This window comes from Erpetoichthys calabaricus, chromosome 4 (genome assembly GCF_900747795.2).
Source record: "Erpetoichthys calabaricus chromosome 4, fErpCal1.3, whole genome shotgun sequence".
NCBI lineage: Eukaryota > Metazoa > Chordata > Cladistia > Polypteriformes > Polypteridae > Erpetoichthys > Erpetoichthys calabaricus.
The window spans coordinates 275,019,953-275,035,071 of record NC_041397.2 but is presented as its reverse complement, the minus strand read 5'-3'; positions in this window follow the sequence as shown (position 1 = coordinate 275,035,071).

Sequence of the window (15,119 nt, the reverse complement as noted above, 5' to 3'; positions counted from 1 at the left end):
CAGGTAAATTCAACATTTTTTTTTCTCTAAGCCAACATTTTTTTTTCAACTTGGATTTGTTCCTAAAGAACTTGTTCTCTATGGATACACTGTTAATCAGCGACATTACATTGAATTGCTGAGGTGTCTTTGTGAAAGCATCAGGGAAAAACTGTCAGAGGAGTGGTGAACAAAAAACTTCTTTTTGCACATTGACAGTGCACGTGCACACATCACTTTGCATGTCAAGGAGTTTTTGGCCAAAAACAGCGTGGTTGTTGCTTCACACACCTGGTATTTGCCAGATCTTACTCCATATGACTTCTTTTGTTCCTCAAATAAAAACTGAATCTGAATGTAAGAAGATTTTTAAAAAATATATTAACCTGCCATTGGAAATATCATCCAATAGATATGTCATAAGTGTTTTGGAATTAAGATAATTGACCAAATTGCATTGTGACACATACAGCTCATATAATATTTCAAAACCGTGTATTAACATCGGACAAGTAAGCACTAAGGCTGTAACCTGCAATGTGCTTTCATCAGTATTTGAAAATTGTAAATGGTAGTTATACAGTAAGTGAGTGATTACAAATAACTTGTAGTATGTAAAGAATTTTTTAATTCCTTAAATCACTATATTTAAAAAGAAAGAATGTTATCATTTTAATTGCAGCGTGTTGCTTTGTATTTTGATATGCTATGAGAATATAATTTTCAGTAATATAAGATTTGGTTAAGAACAAGTGTTTTAATATTCCAGACTTTTTTGCAGTTAACTGTTAGCCTGACAGAAACTTTACTCATCTGTAGAAGCCTACAGTCCATGTTTAAGCAAGGAATTGGCAGACTACATATGCTGACATATTCAACTACTTAATATGTTCCACCGGTTTTAGGAAATTCAAAATAAAACGGATTCATCTGGAAGAAGTTTTTCCAGATATAATTTTAAACTACGAATGACCTTTTGGTAAAGCAAGTCTGGAGTCTGGACACACCGTGTATTGCATATCTTATACACAATGCATTTAGAAATATGTTTTTATAACATTTTAAGAGAAATGTCTGTTTCAGTATATTTCAGATATTATCTTATAAAAATATACATTTCAAAAGTATATATTTTACATTACATTGAAAGATATGTCAACATATTTTTCATATTATGATATATTTCATCTTCATATGGGCAAAATCAGATTCATCCTTAAATTCCTTCTATGTCTTATTTCCACATGAGTTCAATTTCCAATCCTGCACTTTCAGGTTTCATTGCACACAAGAGGCTCTGTAATGTAAGAAATCAAGGAATGAAATTTGAAATTAGAGAATGCTGGAAATGCAAACAGATCTAATCAATGTAGTGATTATCAGATTTTATTGTAATTACGGTATTTCACTGATGAAGTGTTTCTTCAAATGGCAAAACTGAGTAAAGATGTCTGCATTCAAAATGTTGTTTGGTTCCTCAGGGGATAAAATTTTTAACGAACTCATGGAGGACTATTTTAATTAAATGGAAAGCCCTTCAGTATACAGTTCAGAATTATGATTTACCACCCAGTGATTTTTACATCTTAAATCTTATTGTGCATATTACCGTTGATTACCAAACGCAATGTTGATTATAGCAGCAAATCAATGGTTTGGTGCAGCTTAAGATGTTGTGATAGGTTAATGTCTTCACCTCAAATGTGTCTCTATACTTTATCACTGTGTGGATTGATTTTAAATCAGATGTCATTGCCACTGGTGGTGAAGGTATTAACATAATACAACTCTATGCTAGGGCTACCCTGGAGATGACAGAATCATGGAAAATGGGCAAGGATTACCATGTCGAGATTGGAGATGGCCAGAGAATTCAAGAATGGAAGGAATTAAGGTGATGTGTAAGAGGAGCAACACTGAAGTCTGACAGGAAGATGTCAATGACTAATAGAAATGGTAGATAGAAGAAACATTTGGATATTGTGTTTACAAGAGGCTAAATGGAAAAGTAACAAAGTGAAACAGCGAGTTATGGAATGTTAATTGTTCTACTACAGCTGTGACACTAAATAATTCTACATAAAAAAGCAAAGGAGGAAATTATGAAAGTTAAAAGAAGTACAGATTGATTGGTAAACAGTTGTTTTTATGAAATGGAAATCCCTGGTGTAAAGATGTTACGCACCTCAATTGAGATATAGTGAAGAAGAGAAGGAAGAATTTTTAGAAAAGTCAGGGTGGTTATATCAGACATTTAAGAGAAAAAGAATGTGTGTTTGGCAGGAGACATGAATGGTCACATTGCAGATAAGAATAAAATATGGGAAGAGGTGTGTGATGTCTGTGCAGAAGCAGATGTGGGGGGTTGTAGGAGAAAAACGGAAGTATTGGTTGTTGGTGTGGATGTTAAATAAAGAAAAGATAGTTAAGCATTACACGTGCGTCAACTGCTATTTCTGATACAACAGTTTGGCGATGAGGATGGCAGAGTTTGGTTTACCTCCTCCAGCTTCTTTCTTGCCAGTACCTGGTGAACCGCTAGTTCCCTGGAGAATATCATATATCATTCGTTCGAGACGGACCTATTGGCAGCCGGGTTGGATAACATTGAGACAGCAAGGAAAAGGGCGCTTCTATTACACTGTTTGGGAGCGGAAGGCCAGCGCATTTTTTCTACCTTGCAACCGACTTTTGCTGCAGCGGTGGCAGCACTGGATGGCCATTTCGGCCCAAGCCAAAGCGTCCCCCTGAGCCGTTTTCAGTTTCATCAGCATGCTCAGCAGCCGGGTGAATCAATCACACAGTTTGTTTCAGCGTTGCGTGAGCTTGTGCAACACTGTAAGCTCGGGACACTACAAGACGAGTTAATAAGGGACCAACTGATTGAGAAAACGTCTTATGAACAGCTGAGAGATCGTTTATTATTGGAACCCGATACCTTAACGTTAAGTAAAGCCATAGAGATTGGAAAACAAGTCAAAGCAGCGATATTGGCTGCATCTAAATTGTCAGGCACAGCAACAGAACAACCTACTGACACATCATTGCCAATGCCTGTGCAGGCTGTAAAGAATGTCCCGCAGGCTCACCAACGGCGTTATGGAAACTGTGGCTCCCTCAGACATTTTACCAAAGCACGAGACTGTCCTGCTCTTGGCCAGCGCTGTAAAATTGTCAAAAAAGGAACCATTTTGCTCGGTGGTGTCGCTCTGCTCCAAATCCACCCCCCTCTGAGACACATTCATCTTCAGCAATAATTAAATCGGTGTCCAGTCCAGGCAATACTTTCAAAACGTGTGCCTGTTATGTAAACGACATTCTTCTCCCTTTACTCGTTGATACAGGAGCCAAGGTTTCTTTGTTGAATAAAGTGACATACGAGAGACTCCAACACACCTCAGTACCACTTGCAGGATATGGTAATTCAAACATACCAGTTCTGGACACTGTTTGTATTGCTGTTCAAGGGCCTTTTGATTTTATATTTTTTGTAACCACAATGGGTGCAAATCTAATGGGTTTGGATCTGCTCCACAGATTACAATTTCATTTGTGTGATTCAAGTGGCACTGACATTATGCAGGTGACATCACAATGGCAACAGGCTTTCCCAATGTTATTTACTGGGTTGGGCTGCATTACTGGGTTCATCCATCGATCCACAGTGGATAAAACAATTTCTCCAGTTATCCAACCACTGTGCAGAGTGCCATTATCATTAAGAGACCAAGTTTTGACAGAGCTCCGGCACCTCCTGGAAGAGGACATTATTGAACCAGTGGATGCATCCCCATGGATTTCAAATTTAGTTGTGGCAAAGAAAAAATCAGGAGGTTTGTGTATTTGCATTGATCTGCGTTCTGTAAATAAAGCAATTATTCCCGATAAATACCCTTTGCCAACTGCTGAGGAGCTGACCACACATTTTCATGGGTCTACAGTGTTCAGTATACTGGACCTAAATCATGGCTATTTTCAGGTTCTCCTTGATCCTATAAGAGAGATCTAACAGCTTTTGTGACATACCTCAGTGTCTTCCGTTATAAGAGGATGCCTTTTGGCCTCAGCTCAGCTGTTTTCAGAAGTTCATGTCTAGGGAATCCGGTAATCAGGAGCCCGGGATTCCCTGGACATTTTTCATTCCTGCATTCCCGGGAATGAAATGGCTGTAATTTGTGGGAAAACGGGAACAGCCAAGCTCACATATATAATGTGTAAAAATCGATCGAGAAATAATAGAGTTATAGTTTATAATAATTAAGTGGCACGGTTTTTTGGCCCACAATGTAGTGGGTTACTCATTAATTCATTCAACAACAGACCAGCAGCAGTCAGTCTCCCGGCTCCCACTAAGACTGAGCACAATGGACTGGGAGGTGTCTGCACTCTGCAGCTCACGAATGCTGGGACGGGGCAGAGTTGATGGACGTCTGTTGTGCTGTTGACAGCTTTGAACAGCAACTTGAAATTGCAATGCGTCAGTCTGTTGCATCCGCATTATCTGTGCCAAGAAACTTGCCATCACAGAATGATGACAAGAAACTGGATGCATCAGTAAAAGCTGAAATGGCGGTGTTTCAGAGCAACGGCAAGTGCGGGCGTTGTTTAGAACAAGTGTATCAGTATCTGATGACTGTGCCGCCTACTTCAGTGGAGGCAGAGCGTGCTTTCTCAGCGGCTGGCGTACTCTGCACAAAGGTGCACTTTCGCTTGGACGACCGCACGCTGGACACATTGAGCTTTCTACGCTCTTATTACCGCAACTAAAGATACATGTACTTAAATGACAGCATGAACTGCTTGTAGATAAGGTTAGTCTTTTATTTGTGTCAACATATTGCAGTAGTTTTATTAAAAATAAGTGTTGGTCGTTCTAAAACCGTTCACATGTGAGATGTCCATGCACTGTGTCATCCCTGGGAGCCTGGGATTCCCGGATTCCTGGGAATGGATAAACCCGTCCGGGAATGGATTCCCTAGTCATGTCTCTCATGCTTACAGGAATTCCAGGTGTAGCCATTTATTTGGATGACATCATAGTGCATGGTACCACCCTGGGCCAACATGATGAACGCCTTTCTCAGGTGATCCACCAACTCTCACATTACCATGTCACTTTTAACTCAGAAAAGTGTATTTTTGGGGTGCAAGAAATTGAATTTGTGGAGTATAGGCTCTCAGGGCAAGGCATCACACCTATAATGTCACATGTGGATGCCATCCACTCTCTTCTTGAACCTCAAACATCCTCACAACTGGCATCCTTTTTGGGAATGGCTACATATTATCTTCGCTTCCTCCCACAGTTTGCCTCAACAACAGCACCTCTACACCATCTCCTTAAGAAGGATGTTCCCTGGCATTGGACAGCAGACTGTCAGAAGGCAATGGAGACACTTAAGCAGCAGCTCACCAGTTCTCCTACTTTAGCTCACTTTAGTCTTACAGCTCCCACTATTGTGACATGTGATGCTTCTTTTGCAGCTTTGGGAGCAGTCCTTTCCCAAGTACACAATGGCATAGAAAGGCCTGCCGCTTATGCTCCACGGGCACTGTCTCCCGCTGAACAGAAGTATTCTTTTGGAGAAAGAGAAGCTTTGGCCTGTATATGGGCTTGTGAACGCTGGCACCCCTACTTGTATGGCAGGTCTTTTACTCTCCGTACTGACCACCAGACCCTTACAACACTGTTACACACAAATGGATCTGGTCATAAGCCCCTCAGGTTGCTGCATTGGGCAGATCGTTTGCACCAGTACAATTTTAAGCTTGAATTCACACCGGGTAGGCACAATGCAGTAGCAGACCTCTTATCCCGAGCAGCTGTGCCAACTGCAGTACAGCAAATTTGTGACCTGGAGCCAGATCTGGTGCTTATGTTGCATGCTCCCCCTCTTCTGTTATCTCTTTGGACCAGCTGCACCAAGCATCTAGGGATGACCCTATTTTTTCCAAACTTCACTGTTTTATTAGGGATGGATGGCCTACCACAATAGAACAGGAACTCATTCCATACTATAGGGTTAAGGACAATTTATTCTGTTGGGAAGATGTCTGTATTGCTCAAGGCCATCGTACTCTCATACCAGCAGTGCTATGAGCACAAGTTTTGCGAATGGCACATGACGGCCATTTGGGCATTGTTTAGCTGAAACAGCGTTGTAGGGATATAGTGTGGTGGCCTAATATAGACCGTGATGTTGAGATACTGGTAAAGGACTACACTGTCTGTCTCCTCAGTGGCAAATCCCCACCTAGTCCACCAGCTCCTCTTACTCCTGTACAGTGGCCACTTGCTCCTTGGAAGCACATTTAAGTCGACATTTGTGGTGAATTGCTTGGTGCGCCACACCATGCTCGCTATCTCTTGATGGTGTATGATCTCCATTCCAAATGGCCAGAAGCCCTGCCTCTTGCAACTGTGACTACCCAATCCATTATTAGGAGCCTGGATTACCTCTTCGCTCGGTGGGGCTTGCCAGACATGATAACTACTAATAATGGGCCCCCAGTTTACTTCTGGTGAATTTCATAACTATTTGGAAGAGAAGGTCATTAAGCACATTAGAACTGCTGTGTATCACCCAGAATAGAATGGTGGAGTCGAACGCCTCAACCGCACGATAAAAAATGGAATCCGGGCATACCTGACAAAAGGTTGGTAGTTTGAGGCAGCTCTCCTCCAGACCCTGTTACATTTTCGAGCAACAAAACATACCACAACAGGGGTATCACTTGCTTCCTAAATGTTAGGTAGAGAGCTGACTCTTCCTTTGGACGTCTTTCTTTGGGTAAATCATTACCTATACCAACACTCTCACAGACACAGGCCCATGTTACCTCTCAACAGCAGCGTATGCAGCAGCATTTCAATCAGGCCAGAAAACCAAAACTGCCATTACTAAAGGAACAAGACTGGGTGCGTGTGTGGCTTCCTCGCTGTATCAACAAGATGAAACCGCGTTGGTCAGATCCATTGAAAATTACTCGGCAGCTTGTACCAGCTACTTTTCTTCTGCAAGATGGTTCTAGGTGTCACGCAAATAGCCTAAAAAAGTCACATCACCAAGTCAGCTTCATCATGGCCCAAAGATGCATAGACTGATGGCATGGGAGCTCCAAACAGTGTGCTGGAAATGGACTGGCTGCTCCTCAATCACTCCCACGGGTTTCCAATGAAGTTTCACATTCATTCAGGCACAGAAGACCTCCCTCCTGGCTTAAGGACTATGTTACCAAGTAGGCCTTCATTTTAAAAAAAGGGAGGGGAAATGTGATGTCTGTCCAGATGTGGATGTGGGGGGTTGTAGGAGGAAAACAGAAGTATTGGTTGTTGGTGTGGATGTTAAATAAAGAAAAGATAGTTAAGCATTACACATGTGTGAATTGCTATTTCTGATACAACAAGATGCATGGTAGACATGAGTTAGGAAAGATCAATGAGAAAGGTAGAAACATTCATTTCCAAGAAGGCATGAGGTAAAGATTTTAAACACTCAGTTTGAAAAAGAAGAAAACCATGTGGTAACGTATAGTAGAGGAAGGAGGAGAGCTCAAATTAGGTATATTATGAAAAGAAGTCAAATGTTGTGTTGGGTAACTATAAAATCTGGCCTTTCAAAGGAGTACTGACACATCCTGATGTATTTGTAGAAGAACTAAACATGGTGAATGCTAGGCAAATTGAGACAAGAAGAAACCAGGAAAGATCAGATGGCAGAAGCTAAAAGAACAGAGAATCAGAACTGAGAGCAGAAGAGTTCAGAGTGAGGAGAGTTTGAAATGTTAGTGGAGCAAACGGATAAAATTGATAAGGGAAGTGGGAACTAAATGAGGGAGAGAGTCAAGTAAGAAAATAGAAGGAAAGAAACCCAGTGAAGGAATGAAAAAACAGAAAAGCTGTAAAAGCTGAAAAGAAAATGAAGCTGAAGAGATGAAAGAAATCAGGAGAAGCATCAGAAAAAGAACAGCAAAGAATATACACAAAGAGAAGGAAAATAAGAGAAAAGCAAAAAGTTATTGATGCATGGTACAAAGAATTAAATGCTAAAATGAGAATGAGAAAGATCTACTGTACAAAGTTGCAGCAGGCCGGGATTGGAAAATCAAAGAGATATTAGACATATGAAAAAATCAAAGATTAAAATGGAATAGTTCAGAGCAGTATCATCTCCATCCATCCATCTATCCTCCTAACCCACTTATTTATGGCAGGGTCGCAAGTCAGCCGGTGCCTATCCCATCAATCATTGGGCAAAAGGTAGCTGCAATACCTGGGCAGGACGAACACACACACACTCGAGCCAGTGTGGTAATGCCAATTCACCTTACCTGCATGTCTTTGGAGTGTGGAAGGCAACTGGAGCACCCTGAGGAAATCAGGTGCAGAGAACATTAGAACATTAGAACAATCTTAACAAGAACAGGCCATTCAGTCCAACAAAGCTCACCAGTCCTATCCATTTATGTCTTCTAAAACAACATCAAGTCGAGTTTTGAAAGTCCTTAAAGTCTTACTGTTTACTATACTACTTGGTAGGTTATTCAAAGTGTCTATGGTTCTCTGTGTAAAGAAAAACTTCCTAATGTTTGTGTGAAATTTACCCTTAACAAGTTTTGAACTGTTTCCCCGTGTTCTTGATGAACTCATTTTGAAAAAAACAGTTTCGATCCACTGTACTGACTCTCTTCATAATTTTAAACCATTCAGACATATCACCTCTTAATATTCTTTTGCTTAAATTGAAAAGGAAAAATTATACATTCATTATTTTTCAACTTCCACTTACTTCTCCACAATAACTGTATATGTGAATTTGCTACATTAAATTGTTTTTAAAGCGAATCAATTCTTTATGAATTTTAAAAAATACCCAGCCTGTTCTTGCATTTTAAAATGGAGGGGATGGCCCAGGGGTCCAAATAATAAAACAAAAACTTTAAACATACTGAACACAACCATTTTGAAGCAGCAAAGGTTTCAAATTAAGAACACAGGCCTTCCACATTCCTGGAGCATATTTGTGTAAAAAGAGGTAAACTGGAAGTAATACATTTTATCATGGACTGTTGAAACTGATCTTGAGGTAAGAATACATTCCCTGTTTGCTTCTGTGTGAGTTTTGGGTGGAGTTTTGACATTGTACACAGGTGCATCCTCAATTTGTCAAAAAAATATCAAACTTGTCCTTTAAGAACAACTTATTTAATGCACCCACTTACTGGAAAAAACAGATGCGTAAGCAATGACATCTGTAATTGTTCAATGAAAATCAAGGGTGGCCAAGGTTTGCAAACACTTAACACACTGAGTGACATGAACCAAATTGTTTTTTTTTTTATTGGGACATATTAAAGTTTCTCCTTATAAAATTGCCTTCATAATCTTATTTATTGCAAATGTTATACACTGTATTTTTATTTTCTCATTAATATATGCATTTATTCAATATGCTTTTGCAATGATTTCCAGTCTTTCCACTGCACAATTGTCCACTGATTTCTACTCATTTACCTTGACTCGGACAGGAGGACTAAAAAAGGAGGCTAGTGCTGGTGAGATCCCAAATATTATTTTTGTGTACTTCTCGCCATTGCTAACAAGGGGGTAACTCCACTGTGCTTTCAACACACTTCTAAATATTTCTCCTGATAGCTTTCTGGGAATTTGCAACTGCTGGCAAATTAATTGGGGTTCTCACCTAGTCTGTCTTAGCAGATGTCTGCTTCGAATTATGAAAATGTGCTTTGAATTCCCTTGTCACCTTTGGCAATTATTATCTTCTTAATGTGTCATGTTTTGCAATCATACAGATTTTCTATGTACATGTCCTCTTTTCAGGTTTTCTTTCCTGAGCTAAGAACTCTTTTTATGAAAGGAAGTTTAATTGATTTTGCTGAATCTATAAATAGGATAATGTGGTTCTACAAGCGTCCTGCGGTGGGTTGGCACCCTGCCCGGAATTGATTCCTGCCTTGTGCCCTGTGTTGGCTGGGATTGGCTCCAGCAGATCCCCGTGACCCTGTGTTCGGATTCAGCAGGTTGGAAAATGGATGGATGGATGGTTCTACAAGCCTGTTTCTTAAAACAAATGATAGTTCAGGTTTGTATTGAGTTATAACGATGAACACTTCCACTCCTCACTCGAAAAACCCTCTGCAGATTTCACCCTCTTGTCAGCCATCAGACCACTGTGTAGAGCAATAGCAATGACATGTAAAATTTTAACAGGCGACAAGAAAGGCAATATAGTACATCTTCCGTGGATAACATTAGACACCAAAGGAGATCTTGATATGCTATACATATTAAAATATTTACAGTTTCCCATTAGAATAGCTTTTGCTATGACAATTAACAAATCACAGGGACAAACATTCGAAAAGTCAGTCTATTTATTAGAGAGAAAGAAACTATATATTTGCGTTGTCATGATGTAAGTCCAAACACGGAATCAAAATTCAATGCGACATTGACGAAAAGTTAATTCCAAATATTGTTTTTACTGAAGTTTTATAGTAAAAGTGGAAGTTTAAAAAGTATTTACGTGTTAATTTCAAAGCTAAACAGAATGAAAACATATAACACAATGAATACCTCTAACGAAACATGAAGCATAGTTTTCTTCCAATTTATTACATTTTATTATTTTTTACTATGGTTAATTACTCGCTGTAATGTAAAAAAGTTAGTTCTATTATGCATATGTAACAATTCCCATGAAAATAACAATCTGTTGTGAATAAGGTGCTATATAAGCGCCCGACCCGGCACAGATTCACACTGAGGCACGTATAAATCTTTTATTTTTCTTCCCCTGTGGGGCACGTCTTCCCCGTGAACCCCACAGGTATAACACAGTCCCAAAGCACCTTACTGTTAACACAGCAATCATTCCGCTGGCACCACCACTCCTCTCAGGCAACTTCGTCCTCTTCCTCCCGATTCTGGCCCTGAGTGGTGGTTGCTGGCTCATTTTATGGTCCTCCCAGGATTGCTCCTGGTGTTCCCAATCGCACTCCCGGGTGGGTTAGATGATTAAACCAGCTGGGCTTAACAATCTCTGCCTCACCCCCATCCCAGGTCCCCATAGGGTTGGGGAGAACTCCATCTCCCATGAAACCCTGCGGGAAACTGAGGCATCATCAACGATCGAGGCTGCCACCAAGCGTCCCGGTGGAGGTACTGAGGAGTCCATGGCTGCTCCCCCGGACCATATACAGCAGGGGCGTCCCATCCGGGCATGGGACCTGGCTGTCCATTACACCGGCCCTCTTCCAGATGAGTCTCGTGGGACTCAGCGGCCCGTCCCACGAAGGGCTGGTCTTCTCCATAATGGGCAATCGGTGTCCTCGGCACTACGGTTCTGCCCTGTGGAAATAAAAGCAAATGGTCTGGGGGTGTTGCCCCAATGTCGCTGCCACTTGGATGTCATCACAAGACAACACCGCCAGATGTGGCCACAGTTGCCACAGTTGTAGTACACTCGACTCCCTTTGCGGGAGTAGAAGCAGGCAGGAAACTCCTGCCAGTTCACCCGCTCAGTTGAGGTTTCCAAGCGTCCCAGGGGAATGTACTGAGGAATCTCTGATGGCTCCCCCCAGAACATGAGCAGAAGGGCCGTCCCGGCCGGGCATGGGACCCGGCCATCCACTACACTGTACATCCGCTTCCCCATATATAAGCGGCAGAGCCACAAAGTGGCTAGCAAGTAGCGCCCGCCAGGAGGTTGGCGAGCAAAGCAAGCAGGGGGCACAACCACCTAGTATATAGATACAGTATATATATATATAAATACATATATAAATATACTGTATACTGTGAATTTAGAAAGTATTCAAACCCCTTCACTTCTGAGCACACTTTATTGTGTTGTAGAGTTTTAAATGGATACATTTGTCATTTTTGCCCACTCAATAGTTCATAATGACAAAGTAAAAACATGTTTTCCTAAAGTTCTGCACATTTACTATAAATAAAAAACTGAAACCTTTCATTTATATAAATATTCAGACCATTAAGTCAGTACTTTGTAGAAGCAACTTTGTCGGCCATGAAAGTCTGATTTGGGAAGTCCACCCCATTCGTCCTGGCAGATCCTTTCACACCCTGTTAGAGTTTAAGCATTAGGCATTCGGTTGCGTAGATTATTCCTTGATACAGATGTCATCAGCCTTAAACCTTTTATAAGCTGGATTAAAGTGTTCTACTCTTCTTGAGGAATGAACACAAATGTAATGCATGTATGGCAGAGTTAGGTTAGGTAGACATTTCAGAGTAATGAAAAGGCCTGAGTTGCTTTGAAAGCCTGTATATTGTAATCTTTTTAGTTAGCCAATAAAAGGTATCATTTTGCTTGACTTCTTTTTACATCCATAATGGCTAACACAGTATAACACACTAGTACTATGTGATTCAGAGTAAAATTTATTTGCAGCAGGAAAGTACAAACATTCAACAATTTACTCATATACAAGAAAATAAGATAAGCAGCAATAAATGACAGCTATCAGTATATACTGTATATTCATAGGATTTCTACTCTAAAAGTATTGAACTCTAAAAGTACATTATACTAAAATTCTGTAAGATGTCTGCAACTAATATAATTCAAAATGCTAGAACTCTGAGTATAAAATAGTTCTTAAATATGTTGCTGCTGAGCCTTGGGGATGTAAATCTGCAGCTTGATGACAACTAATGAAATTTAGAAACAGACAAAGGCTGCTGTCTGATTGAATCAAGTTATCCTTCTTTCTAACTCTCTTTTTTTGTGATACAGCACAGTGAGCTAGGGCTACTGCTAACCAGTTAATGCTGTTTAGAGTTTTTTTGTCCCCAATGCTAAGGTATTTAAACCAACAAATAAACGCAAATGTGACAACAGATTCAAAAAAGACATTTAAAAAGGTTTGTCTACTCTAAAACAGCTGTGTTTCCTTAGAAAGGCTGTCCTTTTCTGTCCCTTCTTAGGGATTTGTTTGGTGTTGTCCTGTGTGGACAGTTTCCACTACCCTATTTAAAATCACACGGTTGCATTTGTGGACAGTCGGTCCTAAAGATCTAAAGATGTTCTTGTCCAGAGTCTCGATGACCACAACAATCAGGCAGTTTCCATATTTTATTGGGTTCAAAGTTTATTGGGAGTGGTCGTCAAAGTTACAGCTAAATCAATCTGTTCAGAGTAATGATAGTTCCAATCAAAAGCAGAGAACTTCCTGTACATCATTTTGTCCAGAGTAATTATGGTAACATTTTAAGAGTTACAGTGCTCACTTTACCAGTTAGAGTCTCTCCACCATTTTCTTATCCCCACCAGCCTTATTTTCAGATTGGTGATGCTAATCCAGCAATTTGAGCAGTCATGGCCGGCTTGTACACTGATACTGCAAGTACTGTGTAGAGTGAAGGCAGAACCTCTGTGTTTTTCCCAGTTGATTCTGGGGTTCGTCAGGAATGTGTTCTTTCTCCTACTCTTTTCAGTGCTTGCACGAACTGGGTGTTGGCCAGGGTAATGGGGTCCAGCGGCTGTGAGGGATCTGTTGGTGAAGAAATAGTCACTGATCTTGACTTTGCTGACGATGCTGTGATCTTAGCGGAGTTAATGGAGGCTCTGACTGGGACTCTTGAGAGACTGAGAGAGGAGTCTGAATGTCTGGACTTTCAAGTGTCTTGGATAAAAACCAAGATCCAGGCCTCTAGTGACCTCTTGGGCACAGCCATCAGCAGTGTGTCTGTCAGCGGAGAGAGTGTCGACCTTGTCAAAGGGAAGGAAGTTGATGGAGTGACAGAGTGTCGGAGAAACTCGAAAGCTCAAGTTCACAAAGTCGCACAGTGCCCGAAATAAAAAAGAAGTTGTAAGATATCAAAGTCGCAGTGAATAGGAGAGTCGTAGCCCACCATCTAAGTGTCATATGAAAGCTTATTAGGGTACAGAGAAAAAAAAATAGGCACACAGTGGGGAAAAAAGCATGAAATGTCAACTTTAATCTCAAAATTTCAACTTTAATCATGTAGTTTATTTTGTCATTAAAGTAGAACATCATAAACTTCATCTTAAAATTGTTTAATTTACTAGTTTCTCAAATCCCATTGTAACTAAAGTAGCACGTTAAATGCTTTGTTTTGTATTTGATCTTCTATGTGCTCTATGTGTGTGAATCACTATGTGCTTCTTAAACGGGCTTTCTCTTCCTCTGACAGGACACAGAATCCATTACATTTGTGATATTACAGCTCTCTGAATAATTAAAATGTATACATGATATCATTTTCATGATGAGAGAAATTAAAGCATGTTATTAAACATGGGAACATGGTGGCACAGTGATTGTTCCTGCCTCACGCAAGATGCTTGCTGCACCGTGCGTGACCTTCGATTAAATACTTTATTGTAGCAGTACTGTCTTTTTCAAAGTACTAACCCCCAATTCCTGTCCTTACTTTTCTTTCTCCAAATACCCAATTGCCACACAATCAGCTCTGTAATAGACGTTAAGCCATCTGTAAATTTAGAACGCCGATTCTTCAAAACTTTTAAGGAACATTGAAATATCTTCATAGTACATATTTAATTATTGTATCCATCTATCCTTCCAGTGTCGCACCAGCCCCAGCAAGAATACTGTACAGCGTGATGCAGGAACAATCTGTGAATGGAGCGCCAGCTCCTCGCTAGCACTGCTGCACCATGTCCTCACATGATTAATTATTAACAATATAGATTATTTAAATGATGTTAACATTTTATCTGTATAATATAATAAACATATTTTCCTGCATTTCATCTTAAAAATGGTATCGTCATCATATGTAAATATGCGCTTTATAAAGTGGCTCAGGTTGTGCAATATTATAACTGTAGTGCAAGTTTACAGTGAGGTGATTATACTTATAAGTACAAACAGTTCTACAAGGAGCACTTGATAGACTGAGTACGTTTAGAGTTCTTGGGATGAAACTGTTTCTGAACCGCGAGGAAAGGCTCTGAACGCTAAAGCAGTTATGGTATTTAGAATAGTTTGACCATTCTGTGGACCATTATATTATTACAGGTTAATTACAATCAGATGCATTAAACTAATAAACAATATGCAGTTAATTTCAGTGTATTTGTAAAGCCGCGTCAGGGATGTGGATC